Source organism: Eulemur rufifrons, chromosome 6, assembly GCF_041146395.1.
Source record: "Eulemur rufifrons isolate Redbay chromosome 6, OSU_ERuf_1, whole genome shotgun sequence".
NCBI lineage: Eukaryota > Metazoa > Chordata > Mammalia > Primates > Lemuridae > Eulemur > Eulemur rufifrons.
Genome location: NC_090988.1, coordinates 64,153,207 through 64,168,840, shown reverse-complemented (window position 1 = coordinate 64,168,840; position 15,634 = coordinate 64,153,207). Strand labels below are relative to the sequence as shown.

The 15,634-nt window shown below is 44.7% G+C and overlaps 1 protein-coding gene across 1 annotated transcript in view; it reads right to left on the bottom strand.

The window, feature by feature from the left end:
* SPON1 (spondin 1) overlaps positions 1–15,634 on the bottom strand; it is a 233,774-nt gene that overhangs the window by 153,957 nt on the left and 64,183 nt on the right. The window lies entirely within an intron of this gene.

Sequence of the window (15,634 nt, the reverse complement as noted above, 5' to 3'; positions counted from 1 at the left end):
TAACCATTGTTCTCAAAAGGAACCATTGAGGTTGAATTCAAATTCCCTTCACAGTGTAGGGAATCAGCAGGGTGATGGTATGTCCACCAGCAGGAGGTCAAACCAAGGACAGAGATTTCTTTATGCAAAAGACACTTGCTGCTTGCACTATGCATTCTACTTTGTTCATGCCTTGAGTTTCCCCGTGTTTCTTCTTTTCAGTGTCTGCACCCCTCTTGTAGCATCTGACCTCATCTTCATGCAACGTGAGCTCATCGAGGTAGGCCACAGTCATCTTGGACCTCCACAGAGTTCTGGAGCAATAACATGAGACCCTATGTAGACCACAAAATCTGAGCATGGTTTGTCCTGTTTTCTAGCCTTTCTCCAAGAAAATGCTTTCAGAGACAAGAAAAAAAGGATGAAAGGAAGGGTGAGAGGGAGGGAGGAAGGAGGCTAGGACTTTAGTTTTCTTAGTGAAAAATGTGGAAGAGAAATTAATGGGACCCTATTTTAATGCACAGCAGAATATAACTAATTGTTATTTTTAAAAATAGTGAACCACTAGTGCTTGTGATGGGGGACTTGGGAATGATTTTAAAGACTTTTATCTATGTTAAACAAGGTACTGCAAACTTTTTTTCCCCTCAAGTTGGCAAGGAATAAATTAAAACCCAACAAATCAATAAAAAATACCTATCCAACAGTTGAGAATGAAACACATTGCATGTCTCAGAGAGATGAGGGAGTTGAACTTCAGCACATGCTTCCCAAGGAAATGCTTAAAACCTTTACAAAGTAGAGGTAGGTAGGAGAAGTCACAGAGGGGAGATAGGGGGGCGCCCTCAGTCTCCTCGTCTCTGTCAGGGAATAAGAGTAAAACCAGATGGTCACCACTTCCATGGAGCAGCACAACAGACATCCTGGAAGCTGGACCCTCACATGTGTTGGACCCAAAGATCAAACTTTTCCAGGGCCTGTGCCCTGGTCCATGCATGGTTCTGTGTTTGCAAATGGATGAGTCTGTGTCATCAGGTTGAGATGTACATGTCCTCGTTTTCTGGATGGCCCCATGTCAAGGATGTTTCTAATACAAAGTGTAATACGTTTCAAGACAGTAAACCAGCAGAATCCTTATCCCAGGAGGATATTTGGTAATGATCTTTTGATAATAACTTTTTGCACTGTATTTAATGCCCCTCCGTCTAAAGGCATCAACACACGTAGTGTTTCTCTGGGCCAACATGCTTAGTCTTGAAAATCTATAATTCAACCTCCTGCTGACTTGGATTCTTCTCTGTTCAAGCTGCCCTAGAGATGACCAGGAGTGCCTCATGACCAGAGGTCTAACGTCACCAACTGGCCCACTTTGCAATGCTATTGTACTGGATTGTCCGTAATAAATCCTGGCCTTCCATGTGTCTGGTACACTTCTTAGGAAGTGTAAGCCAGTTCTTCGATTCATAAGTTGCTATGATTTGTGCAACATGTTTTGGTGAAACCAATTAGTTGCAATCGATTACACTAGGGATCAATGCCTGAGCCAAAGGCATGCATAGATGAACTGAACAGGAGGGGTGCTGGCCACTTCCGGGTTGCCTTTCTGCTGATTCTGCCCAGTAGGGGTTCTGAACATTGAACAGTACAAACTGGCCTGCTTGAATTCTGTCTTTTGGGAAAAACAAGTGTCAGTCAAATTAAAAGAAGATGAGTCCCTTACACAGGCCTAGGTCCAGAGCAACGGATAATTGTCCAGAGCACTTTCCTCCTGGAGCCTGTGGCCTATCCCACTGTGACCCAGCATGACTGTGGCTGATGCGCCGTTGTAACTGGCCGTGCTATCCCACGTCCCATGTATTTGTGCAATAAACTTCCAGCACTAATGATCAACTGTGTATGAGGAAGGCCACATGCAAGCCTGCAGTTAGCAACGTTTCCGTTTGGATCCTGTTGGGCTCTTTTTGTTGTTGTTGTTAGGCCTCATCAGCATAAAAATGAAGTTGTTTTGATTTGCTACTGTCTGTCTGCTATCAGAAAACTGTTATTAGGAAAATCGCATTAATTAGCAACAGCTGAGGAGAGGACGGGCTATTTCGGAGCTGCAGCTGCAAGTCTCTTTGCAATCTGACTGTTGACTAAATTTTCACAATTAACAGAATAAATAGTCTCTGAGTGTATTTAATCACGTTAATTTTGTTGTCCTCTATTTGTATTACTGTTCAAGACTGGTAGTTAATCTACATTAAATACGCTGATACCATTAGCACACTTTAAAGCATAACCTCAGCTATCCTATTCCTCTGTGCTTTATTGGAAGTGATATATTGTTTAGCTTAACGCTAATTTTTTAACTTTATGCAGAAAAATGGAGAATTAATTAAAATTTATCCAAAAGGTTGGCCTATTAACTGAAATATTTGATTAAGCTGGAAAACTAATTTTACAACTGTGCTGGATACAGAATGAGATGGATGGATGGATCTGTGGATGGATAGGTAGATAGAAACATACACCATATGTAAATAAGGACTGGGATTTGAACCTTCTAAATTCCAGCCCCAACTGGTTTATCACTTATCTTTATAATTGCCATGAAATCAGCACAGTACAGACATGGTGTAGTAGAAAGCCCTTTGTAGTCAGGCAGATCAAGTTTGATCCTGGATTTAGCTCCTCAGTGCGTAGTAGGCAAATTCCTTCCCCGAGCCTCAATTTTATGCCCTACAAATTGGGGTTAATACCTACTCTATGGGACTCCTGTGAACATTAATGAGCTAAGCTGGTATAGAAAGTGTCTAGCATGAAGTAGGTGCTTGAAAAATGTTACCCTCCCTTCTTCCTTTCTCTTTAAACCTTGTGTTACTATTTAACTTCTCGTGTACTTTTATGCCTTTTCTACCCAACTAGAGAATTAATTGAAGCTTTATGAGGGAGGGACCCTCCCTTGTTCATCTTTGTACCTCCCCCAGTGTACTGCACAGCAGCTGGGACATACCGGACGCTAGTACTCACTGGTCAGTGTTAGTCCACATGCCTTGGCCTTGTCATCAGCCGGTGTGACAGTAACAGCGTCGCCTGAGCACTTGCCATGCGCCAGGTGCTCTGCAGTAAGCATTTGACATAGTGAAAGGGTTCCAGCCCTGGCTGCCCATTGGTCATGTGGAAGCCCTGATTCCATCCCAGACCAACGAGACCAGGATTCCCAGGGGCGCGGCCAAAGCACTGGTGGGGGTTTTAGAGCTGCTCTAAACCCCCATACGCAGATGATTCCCATACGCAGCCAAGGTCAAGAACCACGGACACAGACTATCTTGCTTAACTCTCCCACCTACCAGGCAGGTAGTGTTATTATTATCTCCTTTTGCAGATGAAAGAAGCCAAGGCACAGAGGGATCAAGTACCTTTATATAGCAGTTAAGAGGTGGAGCCAGGATTAGGAACCCAGTGGGTCTGGCTCTACGACTCATACCCTTCTCCACTGGGCTCTCCTGCCTCCCCTGGGACAAGGAAATCCCAAGCTAAACCTATTGGGCAAAGATAGTATGTAGGTGTCCCCAGAGAGACACAACAGAGCTTGACCATCGTAAAAGAAAACGTGCAAAAGTACAGCCAATCCTTTCCGTTTTAAAAGTGGAGGCCAGATTTCTATCTTGACTTTTACACCCAGGGTCTGTGTGATCCAGTTCAAACCACGTTACCTCTCTGAGCTTCAATTTCTCACAACGATTATGGTGTCAACCTTGCAAGAGCAGTTGGGAGGTAGAGTGGAAGGTGCCATTTTACTTAAAAAATATAAAAAGGGGCACTTCCCAAGCCTTAGCTTCTGATGCCCATTTTATAAGGAGGAAAACAAGCTCAAACTGGCTAGAGCCAGGACTCTAACCTGGACCTGTCCTATCCTCACGCCCACCTGCAAGGGGCAAACTTCGTTTAATGGAACATTTGCAGCCAGTCAAGGACGTTCTAGAAAACGCAATTAGCAGTAGAATCTGTAGTGATTGCCAGAGAGGTGTGGAAAGGGAGACTTTTTTTTTCTTGGCTGTAGAAGAATAATGGAATAACTAGGCTTTTCTGTAAAGATCTGTTTTAGAGATGACTGTGGCAACGGCTGCTGGGGGTAGAGGGGGGTTGCTCTTCCCTCCCTCCCACACTCTCCCCCAGCCAGTAACTCTCTGTCACTTCCTGGCTTTGTTCCAGGGGCTAAAGTGAAAATGGAAATGCAGGCTGGTTCCAAAGAGAGCTTGGCATTTCAGGTTCTCAGATGAATATTCATGGACCGATCCCTCTGCCTAGTTCTCTCTTCTTCCTTCCTCCATTCCTAGCAGGAGCCTGGCACATAGTAGGTGCTCACTAAATGTTTGTCCAGTGAATAATTGAGTCCTATGGGGTAGTGGAGGATCCAGAGTGGTGAAAAGTATTTCAACATTCCTTCCGGCCTGAGGCCAAGGGGGCCTAAGAGGGACCACATACAAAAGAGCCTTTTACACGTGACTTTTCATCATTCAGTTTCCATCCTGAACTGCTCACCTTGACTCAACTTTGTCCCTGTTTCTTGCCTTGCAACAGCCTTTCCCACTGAGGGCCCCTCGGATCCAATGCTTCTTTGATTTAACCCTTTGCTGCCCTTCTCTACTATGAGCTGCTCTGAGTCTGCAGCTACCCTGGGTAAAGCCATCACCTGGCCCAAACCAGGATCCGGGTTTCCCTGGACCCATGGTGGGCCTCACACAACTGATGACAGAGCAGGCACGCAGAGGTAGAGAGTGGATTGAGGGAAGGTGACTTGAGTGGGCAAGAAGCACCAACAGACTGCAGTTTGCAAGATCACCGCCATTTGCTCCTCTAGTTAGAGAATTATTGAGGGCCTCAAGCCCCTTTATAAAAGACAAAAAATCCTGAGAATTCAGCCTCATTAAAGATGTACTCATGTACCATGGCAGATTAAAAGCTTGGGCTGTGGAGTTAGACTGCCCAGGGTTCAAATCTCAGCTCTGCTACTTATGAGCTATATGATGTTGGGCAAGTTGTGCCTCAGTTTCTTCTGAAAGATGGAGGAAATAATATCCTCATTATAGCATCACTGGCACATATTTTAGCTATTATTATGGCTGTTATTAAAAACTTAGAGCAATACCCAGCTGGATACTCAAAGAAGGAATGTTTGGCAAAGGAAGGCATAAAGAAGAAAAGGAAAGGAAAGGAAAAAAAGAACAGTCATTGAGCACTGACTCCTGAACAAATGCCTTGGCGTGGCCCCACCTTCACCCCAACCACACTCCTTCCTGCTCCACCCTCAGGACCACTTGCGGGTCCCCTAATGCTCCCTGCTTCCTCTGGTCTAGGGACAATCAGTTTCCCCTGCTTTCCCTCCCCTACTGCCTTTTTGCCACCGCCCTTTGGACCTTCTTCACCACCCTGGGCTGGGTTGGGTGCCTGCCCACCCAGCGCCCTGCTTCTCCCAGCGCAGAGCCTTCACACTGCGTGGTTGCTGCCTATTCGCCGGTCTGCTTCCCACCACTGTGCGTGTTCCTGGTGGCAGAGGCTGCATCCTGCTCAGCTCTGCCTCCCGGTGTCTGGCTTGGTGCTTGGTATGGGATGGTGGTGCTTGGTGCTTGGTACAAGCACACTAGGGGAAGGAATCAATAAATGAACGAACTCAGCTCGGTCCCTGCGGCCTAGCGAGTCCTTGCCTGTCTTCCCCATTGAACCCAATGTCTTCTCATCCACATCTTGATCCCACCTTCTAGGAGGAAGAAGCCAGGAAGGAAAGAGAAAAAGAAGAAAGAAGGGAAGATGCGAATGCAGCCCTCCCCTTTTCCTTCCACCCCACCACCCCCTGACTTTGAGCGGAGTCTTTTTCCTTTGAAACCATTTCAATCTTAAAGAAAACTTACAAGAACAACAGAAGGAACTTTTTTACCCCGAAGCCTTTGAGACTAAGTGGTTGACACCATGTCCAATCACGTGAAGTACTTAATTGTGCATTTCCTACAAACAAGGATATTCTCCCACATAACCATAATGCAACCATCAGATCTAGGAAATTAACATTGATGCAGTGAATCCTCACACCCTATTGAAGTTTCGACAATTGTTCTTTTATAGACAAAAGATCTAGTTTAGAATCACAGTGTTGCATTTAGATTTTATGTCACTCTAGTTTCCTTCAATCTAGAACATTCCTCAGTCTTTTCTTGACTTTGAGACTTTTGAAGATTATATGGCAGTTACTCTGTAACGTGTCTGAGCTTGTCTGATGTCTCCTCACAGTTAGATTCGAGCTGTGTGTCTTAAGCAGGAAGATCACAGAAGTGACACTGTGTCGTGCTCTTCTCATCCTTCCCTTTCGGGGGACACGTGATTTAAATTTAGATTTATCCCATTACAGGTGTCTGCCAGACTTCTCCTTTCTAAACTTCCTGTGTTTCTGCATGCACTTAGTAAATATTTTGAGGCGGGTACTTTGAGGTTATATAAACATCCTATTCCTTACTGAATTTTGCAATTATTCATTCATTTATTTATTTATTTAACTGGCATATGTATTTATTTATAGCAGATGACCTACGTTTTCCAATTTATTTAATGGGTTGTGACCCACTGCTCTTACAACTGTATGAGAACTTAGAGCCCTAAGTGTGCCGACATCTTCCTCCTGTCCTGATCTTACATTTTAATATTTATTTTCCTTGACCTTGGTTTTTTAAATTTAATATGACTGTTTTGTTTTATGTTTTTCTTAACGCCACTTCATATTCTTTATAGGAATTGGCAAAGAGCAAGCAAGCAAAAGGAATGGAGACCCCGCGAGAATGAAACTTAATAGTTTTTGAAGCTAGCAAAACCACTTTTAAAAATGTACTGTTTTTGTCTTAAGTGCCAGAAACTGAAATTCACTTTGTGAGGTGAATGACTTCTTTGTCTTAGGAAACATCTACCTGATGGTCTTTGTTTTATTGCAAATGTAATACAATAATAATAATAACAGCAACAATAATAACATAGCTTTATACAGCACTTATCCTGAGTGCACTTCATATATGCTAACTCACTTCATCCTCACAGCAGCTCTAGGAGGTAGGAACGTACTATTATCACCCCCATTTTACAGGACAGGCACCTGAGGCACCGGGAATTTGGAATGACTTGCCTAATGTCATTGGTAAGTGGTGGTGCCAGATTCTAATCTCAGCTGCAGGACCTGTGAGTCTACCATCTTAGCTGCAATGCTAAACAAACTAGTCTGGAGGCCAGTTGGGTCTGGAGTTTGGGGCCACTGGGACTTGTACAGGAGCAATCCTTTGGAGGAAGGGGAACTAGCCACTGAGGTTAGGCAGGAAACCTGATGCCCACCAAGTGTGAGACAGGCCCAGAGCCGGGGGCGAGGAGTCCCTGAGGATGAGCTTGGGTTCTTGGGCCCTGAGAGCAGCCAAACCTACAACCCAGTTGTGCAAGTTCTCTGTGGGGATCTTGTGACACCCCTCAAGCTTTCAGCAGCATCCTATGAACCACTATTGTTTGGCCCAGCTATGATGTGGGTATTAAAGGGTGGCCTGGAGTCCGAGCTTGGGCAAAGGCAGGGAGAGCCAAGGCCCTCAGAACAGATCCAGAGTCCAGCCCAGGGTGGGTGGCTGAGGGGCAAACAACAACCAACGGTTTTTGGTACATGTTATAATTCCCTAAGGATTCCCCCAAATTCTTGGGAAATCAACCTGTTAGAAACCTGATCTTTATACAGTTAAGAAAGAACTAATCTCTAACTAATAACCTGCCAATAATGCTTGCCACTTAAAAAGATGGGGACCACCCTTTTAGGAATCAGACTAGCCTCTCAGGGTCTACATCTTTGGTTCTGTTTAGAGCATCCTCTGTCACCTCTGGCACTAGTCAGGTGAGGCTGTTGGATCATTCCTCTGTCAAACTCTGAACTCGGAGTTGGGACCCGGATATTTGCCAAATTTTTCTTTTGGGTGGAATCTTTTTCAGCACAGCACATATGGAGTTGTTGACTTATGAAGAAGGCAAGGTAAGTCTTCCATCTCAATGCACAAAGAAACAAGAAGAAAGATATGCAGGAAAGCATGTTATTGCATTTAGTGTCTCCACTGCAGAGGCAATGTCAAGAAGCTACTTTGGGACATTGATCAGACACAATAGATGGTAAAAAGTCATAGCCAAGTGAGACCTCTGGAAGCCAAACACATAAAAATGAGGGTAAAGAAAGCAGACCTGGAAAGTGGGTTTACCTAGCAACACAGCTGGTGCGAAGGAAGATTCCTCCAAGCAATGTGGACTGCAACAGCAGGCCGGATCGAGTACATCCTGACTCATCAGGTTTCTACGTGGAGCCACAGATGTGTTTAATTTTATACTCTGAGACCGATTTGCACACTGTGAGCATGCAGAAAGCCAGCTGCCTGGCCGCATGAGCACGGTAGATATGCAAGAGTGGGAGATGCTGGCTGCTGTACTGAGGGCTCTGTCCGTTTGCTCTTGCTGGTTTTCTGATTCCAGAGTGGCAGGACAAGACCCAGCCCTGTGGCTTTCATTAGGGATTGTGGCCTAGTCAGCCGTCATTCACTACTCCCTGATTTTTTTCTGCACCCTGGAAGGCTTTTCTGGGGAGCTGGGGCTGTTATTCAGAATCTGGGTGTAATTACCAAAAACAGCCTCTGACTTTATGAAAAAAAAAAAAAAAAATTAAAACAGGACTTTGGACCATGTAGAAAACAATAGCTAACTAGTTTTGCACCCAAAACTGCAATTAGAGCAATTCTGATGTCACCGTTAATCATACCGATTTACGTTTTGAAAGGAAACCGAATGATGAATATAATGATTATTTCTGTTTCTGCTTCCCCCTCTCCTTCTCCTCAAGAACTGGCAATAGCACTAAAGTCAAATTAAACATCTGCTTGAAAAATAAGCCGGAGTGCTGATGACAGCTGCCCTGGACTTACAAATGCACCACAGCTGTCAAACTCTAAATTAACAATGATTTTCCTTTATGAATAGCACAGAACTAAGACATAAAGGAGCTTTTTCTCGTGTTTTCCTGGCTTCCAGGGGCTGTTAAATGTGAACTGTTAGGGAAATACCCAAGGAAACATGTAGCTGAAATCAGCCCACAATAATTAATCATGGGGGGGGGGAACATTCTTTCCTCTTAGGTAATCTCATTTCTTCACTGGCATTAGGTCGGGTTTCCCTGTGGCTCTCAGGCTCGCAGGGAGGCAGATCATTCGGGACAACTATTTGGTTAGTGATTGGAAATGAATAGTGATGGAGCCAGCGAGTATCTATGAAGGCATGCCATCTGCTACAGCACTGAGGACCTCGGCTCATCTTTTGAGACCATTTGCATCTTCAGTGAGCTTCGGCCCTCGCTTCCTCCAGACGAAGTAACGAATGCCCAAGTATACCCCTTTTTTACACTGTGGTCACATACTGGGTATAAAAGACCTAATCAAGCCATTTTGGTGACAGACTGCTTCACGCTTACTCTCATGACTCTAAAAGACAAAGTAGGTGTAGAACCATTTCTTTGTCCTTTAATTCCTTTGTCCCAGAGTCATTACTGTCCTTCCTATGGATGGGGTGAGACTCAGGTGTGAGGCAACATGCCAATTGTGTATGTTTCCTGGTTTAAAAAAATATGGACTGAAAGGTTAAGGTAGGTACTTTTTCATTGTTGTCCAAAGTTCCCATTTTTATCCTATCATCATCTCATGTCGAAAATATTCATAGGGATAAATGAGTTGTGGTATATCCATGTAACGGGATATTATTCAGCTACATAAAGGGATAAAGTAGTGATACAAGCTACAACATGGATGAACCTCAAAAACATTATGCTAAGTGAAAAAAGCTAGACACAAAAGGTCACGCATTGTATGATTCCATTTATACGAAATATCAAGAATAGGCAAGTCCACAGAGACAGAATGGGGGGAGAGGAGAATGGGGGAAGAGGAGAATGGTGAGAAACTGCTCCATGAGTAAAGAGTTCACTTTGGAGTGACGGAAATGTTGTGGAACTAGGTAGAGGTGGTGTTTGCACTTTGTAAATGCACTAAATGCCACTGAATTGATCACTTTAAAATGCTTAATTTTAACGTATTTTATATTATGTGAATTTAACCTCAATAAAAAAAATGTTCACAGGATCAAAATATCCTGTTTTGATCCCAACCTGACCAGGGCAGGGAAGATACTGGCAACGCCCACTCCATCAGTGGGAGAGGACTGTACCTGCTCTTGCTGCCATAGATGTGGGTGCTGAAGCGTAACTGGGATGGGCCATGAGCTCTTGCATGCCCACCAAGGTGCAGTCTCCTGCAGGGTCCCCACAGTGTGGGCAGTCCACAGAGCAGGGCTTCAGTCTTCCCACCTGACCTGCAGTTTACTGCTGTTCCTGGAGCTCTGTCTAGAGCCTGTTCCTCTGCAGGCTGTACTTCCCATTTAATTCTTACTAGTTTCCACCTCAGGGGGCTGGATCCTGCACCTGGGATCCCAGCTGCTGAATGACACTCTGCTGTCATCAGACTGCTCCCCTGGAGCCAGGAACCCCTGGCATCTGGATTCCACCTGTTGGATGGTGGATTCCAGGGTATAGGGTCTTCCTGAACCAGGCATATGTTTCCCTTTAGCATGGCACTGGTCTTTTCAACTGCTCTCCCAAGAACCAGCTATTTTAGCTGGCTCGGGGTTTCCCAAACCCTTTTCTGTTGACTCCTTGCTTCCTCCCTGAGGTCTCAGACTGCTCAAGTGAAGCCACCCTGACTTATGGCAAAGGAGCCTATGGTTCTTCTTACTACCTAATGCCAGAAAAATTGTAGGATAAGCTTCACCCCAGTCACAAGATCCTCCTGACCCTGCCATTTTCCTCTAAATCACACACACAGTCATCCTTGTGGTTTTCCATGTTATTTCCTTTGAAGATAAAAAGACTTGGTGAGCCCTATGAAGTTACAAAGTAGTATGAGTGCTAGCTAATTCCTCCTTAATACTCATCCTTTCTTCCCGCTGACAAGCCTTTCTCTTGCCAGGATCCCTGGGCTTGTTTTCCATTTTCTATGTGACATTTAGTATCTTCACTTGGGGAACAACATCTCCCCCCACAGGTAGTCCTTGACCCCCTGGGTTACAGGAGGGGCTCAGTCCTGCTCCTCACAGACCAACTAACACAAAAAGTGGGGGTGGGGGAAGGGAGTTGAGCTCAGTCAGTATAGCTTAGTGGTGATTAATGATAAGGGCTTTGGAGTCAGGCAGAAGTGCGTTTAAGTCCTAGCTCCGGGGCACGGGCCAGTGGTGCAATGGATAACACGTCTGACTATGGATCAGAAGTCCCAGCTCTGTTGCTTAACTGCTTTCTTACCCTAAGTGAATCTCTAAACCTCAGTTTTCTCATCAACAAAATGGGAATAATATAGTGCAAACCCTATAGGGCATTTATGAGGATTAATTAAGACATGGCATGCAATGTATCTAGCATAATACTTGGCAATAAATGTAAGCTACTTACACTGTTATTCAACTAATCAATGTATTGGGCATTGTCTTAGTGCTTATAGGGATACTATAACAAAACATAAAACCATAAACTGGGTGGCTTAAAGGCAACGGAAATTTATGTCTTACAGTTCCAGGGGCTGCAAAGTCCAAGATGAAGGCACTGGCATATTCAGTGTGCAGTAAGGACCCTATTCCCGGATTACAGATGGCTATCATCTCACATCCTCACGTGGCAGACAGCAGAGACAGGAAGCAAGCCCTCATGTCTCTTCTTATAAGGGCACGAATCCCATTGTTAGGGACCTCATGACCTAATTGTATCCTAAAGGACCCATCTCCTAATCCCATCACATCAGGGATTAAGTTTCAACAAATGAATTTTGAGGGGACACAAACATTCAGACCATACCAGGCAACTCTATGCACCTCCTCACATCCTCTCAGCCCCTCTTTGACTCTACCCGTGGCTGCAGGGACCAGCTCTGCCCCACTGTAGCTGGATGATGCACACCTTTCCTGCACGGTGTACCTCTTGTTTCCTGTCCCAGAGCTTCTCTGGTGCTGCAGCAAGTGTTCAGAATCTGCTGAACACTCACATATGCACAACTCAGAAGTGCAGGGCAGTTAATGCTTGTGGGGCCACCCTTGATCAAGGGAAGATGGAGGCCAGTGGATAGTGGCTTTCCCCCTTTACCTTGGGGACACTGTTCTGAGACACATGTCATAAGGGCTTCTCCAGAGGCCCTAGGGGGATCAAGAACCAGTTGCTTGCAGCAATGGCCAAGTCAATAACACTTGACCAAATCACCCCCACCCCCACCCCTCACTCCTGCTCCCTGGGACCACTTCCCAAATAAACCACCTGCCTACAAGCTTTTGTCTCAGCTGGGCTTTTAGGAGAACCCAGGCACAATTATTGAATTCCCAGCATTATGGTATGCATTAGAGCAGGAGCCAGTACACTTTATCTATAAAGGGCCAGATAAGACATATTTTGTGCTTTGCAGGCCAATCTCTGTTGCAACTTTTTAATTCTACTGCTGTAGCTTGAAAATAGCCCTAAACAATATATAAGTGAATTAAAATGGCCGTGTTCCAACAACATTTTATTATATTTGCAAAGCAGGCAGTGGACCGGATTTGGCTCATGGGCTACAACTGGCCAACCCCTATGTTAGCGCCACAGAGAGGAGTGACATTGATCCCTGCCTTCATGAAGCTCAGAGTCCCGGGTGGGGAGGAGCAGTTCCTAAAAACGAGGCTGTAAAGGTGGCTGGAGCAAATCGTGAAGGGCCTTCAACATCCTGCTAAGGAATTTTGACTTTATTCTTCGGTGATGAGAACACTGAATGAATTCTCAGATCTTGTAGTGGCCATGGTGGGAATGGGTTATTTCACTGGCAAGAAACAAATTGCTTGTTTTTAACATTTATGTGAAACCAGTCCTGTCAGCCAGTTGCCTCCTCTCACTTCTCCAGAGCCCTGGGTGATGCTTCCATTACCAAATGTCCCACCCTGGAATGCATTAACAGGGCCAAGGTCCCTTATCCGAGACCCTTGAGGCCAGACGTCTTTTGGAATTCAGAATATTTTCAGATTTCAGGAAGGTAATACAGTACACATTCCATATATTTTGTAACACCCTCATCAGGGTCTAGTATAGTATCTCACAATCAAATGCATTAATATTTAGGTAAAAAGACTATAAATAACTTCAAGTCAGTTCAAGGCAGGTTTGGGTCCTAAATAAGTTATGAAGACTCTTTTGGATTTTAGAGCTTTCTGGGTTTCAGAATTGCAGATGAAATGCTGTAGACCTGATTTGTTTTGTTTGTGTTTCACCCCTAGACTGTGACAACCTGAAAGACAGCCTCTGTGTCCTCAGTACCTGCACACAGGAGGTGCTCAATAAGTGTTGCTAAGAGAATGGACAGACAAGAGGGGCTGGAGAGCAGGGTTCAGGGAGGGATGCAGTGGGAGGCTGGTCAGGGGTCTGGTGAAGGACACCAGGAGCCTTACACACTCTGGTCAGGATGCTGGACTTTATCTTACGGTGATGGGGAGCCCCGGTCAAGTTTTTAGGTAAGTGGTGTGAGGAAGGGTCAGAGAGCAAGGACGAGGGTGATCAATTAGGAGGTTTCTGCAACAGTAAGGCAAGAAGTGTCTGCGAATAAGGCAATGACTATAAAGCAAGTGACAGAAAGAAGAGATGGTTATAAGCCCAACTTCCAAGGTCTGGCTATTCAAGCTTTTGGGGGAGAGGGAGAAGTCAGAGGTCACCTTGGTTCTGCAGCACCAGTGTGAGATGGCAGAGTATGGTATCAAGGTCATAGACTTGGGAGCCCAGATGCTTCTGTGTGAATCCCAGCTCTGTCACTTACTCTGTGACATTGGGCAAGTTACTTAACCTCTCTGTGCCTCAGCTTCCTCCTTAGTATCTACTTCACAGGGTTGCTGTGAGGTTGAAATAAGTATTTGTAATGCACCCAGAACAGTGCTTGGCTCTTGGCTATTATTACTGCCTGTGACAAACCATTGTTTCCTAAGACTGAATTCCCCAAATGGTTCACCAAGTGACTGTCTCCTCAGGAGACGGATGACCTAGATCTCAGACACTTCCAGGAAGGGACAAGTTAAGTGTTGGAAATCTACCCAAGGAATAAATCCACGGAAAGAGAGGATCACTCCAGGAGACAAAACTTTTGTCAGACTCAAGGGGACAAGGCTTCCTGCTGGTGGGACCTATAAACATTTATTCTGCTCACGAGGGCTTTTCCTTTTCATCAGTTGCTACTTTGCTATAATGGTTTGCAGCATCTCACAGCACTGTAGCATGCCAGGAAAACTGGAAGTGCTGGGTCACTCATTTGTAGGGAGAAGGCTATAAGGACAGCTGCCTGGAAAGTATGTAATTTAGAAATGTTCAAATCTTTGCATCCAAATGGAAAATGGAAATGGTGTCAGGTTTGCGCCAAAAGGAAAGTCGTAATTATTGTGTGCTTCCCTTCCCAGCCCTCCTGGGCAAAGGAGCACAACCAACCACGCGGGCTTCAGAGCTGTCATCTGCTGACATTCGGCAGACTCTGCAGCTTATCTCCCAGGCTGCCTTCTCCCAGCAATATTACTCAAACACCACCTCGCAAATGCTCCTTTCTGCAAGGAGGGCTCTGCAACCAAGTTGCTATCTCCCTTTCATCTGTCCTGAACTTTGCTGCCAGATTGAAGCACCCTCACTAACTTTTTAATGAGCCTTCCTCCCAGCGTGTCAGTCCACTGTTTAATAACCACTAACGGTTCCCTGTCTCCTCTGGAATCAAGCTCAATCTTTTTATGTTGACATTGGAGGACTTCCATGATTTAGCAATGGATTTTGGCTCCCAAAGACCTTCTAATCTCGACAAGTCTGTCTGTCTGCTGTCTCCCCGGGCTGCCACGTCTACCCTGACCTACAAGCTCTGACTTCAGCTTTCACTCTGTCTACCCCATTACCTGGAATAACCCCTTCCTTTTTGTCCCTTTATTCAAACCCTACCACTGCCTTCAAGATATAACTGCTAATCTTTCCAAGAAACTTTGATTATTCCATTCCTTGCTCATCTCTTCTCTGAACTTGAACCATGTTTAATTTGTCCCCCATTCATGTCTGTCTGGGGCTCGCTAACGTTGCATGTATATTTTTCTTTACACCACAACTAGACTGAATGTGTTTTGAAAGCCAGAATCATTGTTTATCCTTTGAGTCTTTCTCAGTGCCTGGTATACTCTGGGCACATGGTAGGTGCACATGGATTATTGGTTAGTTGATTTCCCAAATACCACCTTCAACATGAAAATGAAGGAAACTTTCTTGGCTAAACAAGGGGTCTTCCTCAACTTGATTAAAGGCATTGATTTGAAACCTTGCACAACTACATATTAATATTATACTTAAAAGTGAAATATAATAGTATTCCCATTAAAATCAGGAATAAGCATGCATACCACTATCTAATATTGTACTAGAGGTGCCAGATAAGCTAAAATATGAAAAAGAAATAAAAGGCATATATATTCATTATTTTTAGATATGATAATTTACATTGATGACCCCAAAAGAATGAAAAAGCAAGCCTTTAGAACTACCAAGAGAGTTCAGCAGTGT